Below are 3,281 nucleotides of genomic sequence, written 5' to 3'. Positions count from 1 at the left end.
TTATACATAGCCTTAACCAGACAGTGTGAATAATAATTACTCTTGATTACATATTCCCACGAAGTCACATCCTATATTACAATAAAATGTTGTTTTATACATAGCCTTAACCAGACAGTGTGAATAATAATTACTCTTGATTAGATATTCCCACGAAGTCACATCCTATATTACAATAAAATGTTGTTTTATACATAACCTTAACCCGACAGTGTGAATAATCACATTATTCGTTATAGAACACCGTGTTGCCACATCATGAAACCTTGCATTACGTACTTCAGAAATGAATAATTATATATGTCGTTAAGACATCATAACTCCCCCATAATACTACATCATGTATTGCCGTGCAGTCCTCAGGAATTTCGCTTTATGATGTACCAAATGGAATCTTGAAAAGATATTAGACTGTATTACTTGCAATACCTGCCATTGAGAACAAGTAGTAACCTTTATCTCGTCAATAAAATCGTCTGTCTGAAATAACTCTCAACAAATAACGTCAGATAAAACAAACGGTACATATAATTAACTTACTTGTAATTAGAGATCTAATACTATTGTCAAAACGAACAGTACATCTTATTAAATAATGGAAAAGGCACAGAAGACGTTTTACCACTGATTATTTAAGTGTTTATTTGGCGCAAAGTTTCGATTCCATTGTTGGAGTCTTCAAAGGCACAATATGGTTAACGTAAGCCTAACTAGACTGTTAATAAACCCTCAAACAACGCGCGGAAAACTTCTGCAAGATTAATTTAACTTATAATACCACGCTTATTATGAGATTAAAAACTATTTGAAGATATTATTACTATTACTTCGCTTTTATAAATGTATATATATATATATATATACCTATATTCAGGTTTAAAATCTTACCTATAAACGAAACGTTCAGGAGGTAATCTCTATAGAGGACGCCACCATCCAGATCTCGCAGAGCTTGGCAGTAGTGGTCATTGTGAGGATCGCATAGGTCTTCCCAAGCTTTGTGTAAAGCATAAGCTAAAGCATAGACGGCGTCCACAACAAACTGAACCTTGGATTCTTGAACGTACCCCACGTCATTCGAGAGACGGAGGTTAGGGGAACACAGGGGAACCCTGGTGTCTGTACTGTCAACTCGTTCGTTATCTGGCAACTTACAAGAAAAAACGTCTTCCCAGTACTCTTTGAACCAAGAGTTCCGCTGGTTGTTATATGCTGTCAAATTCTGCATGTACCAGTCAAATTCCTCAATTTCGCGAGACTGTAATTCCACGGTAATAGCGCCCTCCGCCACATCCTCAAGCCCTTCCACAAGCTTCTCCTGTTTGCCCCACCCATCGCTAGCTATCCAGGCAAACTTTCCCACTGAGTTAGCGCTTTTTGACGCTTCAAGAATGCCTCGTGCATCTTCGGCACGGGTGAACAATACTACGCCCTGGGCATTTTTCTTGGTTAACAAATTTCTGTAAATATTGTCGAAAATTTCTTTGTTAGCCGAATGAGGAACTTTGTCGTTGATAGCAATGCAGATGTTTCTAGCACGTGCTTCTTGCTGAAAAGCTTTCATTCCTGAGTCGCCATATTGGCCTTCCGAAGACACAAGTGAAACATAAGACCAGTTGAAACTCTGAACGAGGTCCACTAGGGCTATAGCCTGGAAAGTATCTGGAGGTACAGTTCGAGCAAAGAAGTCATACCTAGTCTTATCACTGAGAGAGGTACCTGTGACGCTGGACTAACCTGAGGAATTCTGAAGAGTCTTAGCAAGTTGGCTACCTGGAGAGACACCTCGCTATAAGAACCACCCACAACTCCACTGATGGCCTTGTTGCTGAACTTAAGTTTTGGAAAACTTCCATCAGGGCACTCGAAAGCTGTGGCGTCCACCGTGTTGATGGAAGATCTGATAAACTCCAAAGACTGGTTAAGGGCATAGCTGTCACTAGAACAGGTGTCAAGGATGATGGCGCCCAACCGGATATTCCCTAGGATATTAGGGTCCTGGTTTATTTTATCTATCGCGAACAGCATGGCTTCTGTCCGTTGAATTCCTCGGTCTTTGTTAATTAGTCCACATTTTGTCTTGGTCCCTTTGGTATGAATAGGAAATAATCCGCCTAAGAGGATATCTCCAGGAACCAGGGCCTTCTGCCCACTTATTCTGCTCTCTAACAGAGCCAAACACAAGATGGCGCTGTTTATCAACACTTTCCACATAAAATCATTCAGTATTGCCATAATGAGTACTAAGGTTCGCACGTTTTGGTTGTAAGATATCAAAGTGATATTTTTAAACTGTGAAGGAGTTGGAAAAACAACAGTTTCATGAAAGTGAGAACACTTTCATAAAAAAAAAACTTTACACAGCAGAACACACCTATAGTACTGAAACTCCTCTGAAGTTTGTATTAGGTATCAATGGCTACACAAGTAACTAGAGCCAATTTTCATCGAAGTATTTCCGGAAATCGTTGGCTGATTATGTTACCCTTCGAGGTTATTGAAGTGAGTCGTCCCCTAAACCGGAAAAAGAAAAGGGATACCGTTAGTAATTTAATGAAAATATAGTATGCTAAAATTCTCATCCCAGTGTTTCTTTGGATTCTTTTACAAACATCATATACAACGAAATCAAGGACATAATAATCTGATCTTAATCTATTAAATGTAAATTAATTTATTGGCCAATTCAGAATATATGTCTTCAGACTTGAGTTCTCTAACGAATAAACTTTAAAATTATATACATAGAACAACAACAAGCTTTGTTTGTAGTTAAGCACAAAGCTACACAATGGGCTATCTGTGCTCTACCCATCACGGGTGTCGAAACCCTGTTTCTAACGTCGTAAGTCCGCAGATATATCGCTGTGCTACTGGGGGGCAACAACAACAAATTAAACTTAAATGAACATGATAACTTTATAATTACAGTGTTCTGAAAGTGATTTCGGAATAAGTTAATAAACGTTTTTTCGGGAAACATTTAAGCACGTGTCAGTATTTAAACAGATTTCCGTCTTTCCAGAGTCATCATAAGCAGATAGATTCGAAACTTTCTTACTGAAGGCAATTACATAACGAATCAACGAGTTCTAACTTAGTTCTACTAAAATATATTTAGGTCATTTTGTGTTAAAGTCATTAAGCCTAAACAGAAAGCTTTTTACATGAAACGAATACCCCGTCCCACCGAATATGCTCACCCTTTCAGCCGTGGGGGCGTTATACTCTGACTATCAATTCCACTATTCGTTGGTAAAAGAGTAGCCCAAGAGTTGGCT

The 3,281-nt window shown here is 38.6% G+C and overlaps 1 pseudogene; it reads right to left on the bottom strand.

The window, feature by feature from the left end:
• The window catches only part of LOC106459875, a 61,556-nt pseudogene that overhangs the window by 35,877 nt on the left and 22,398 nt on the right, over positions 1-3,281 (bottom strand).

The sequence above is a fragment of the Limulus polyphemus genome, unplaced genomic scaffold (assembly GCF_000517525.1).
Source record: "Limulus polyphemus unplaced genomic scaffold, Limulus_polyphemus-2.1.2 Scaffold673, whole genome shotgun sequence".
Classification (NCBI taxonomy): Eukaryota; Metazoa; Arthropoda; class Merostomata; order Xiphosura; family Limulidae; genus Limulus; species Limulus polyphemus.
This window is presented reverse-complemented; position numbering and strand designations above follow the sequence as displayed.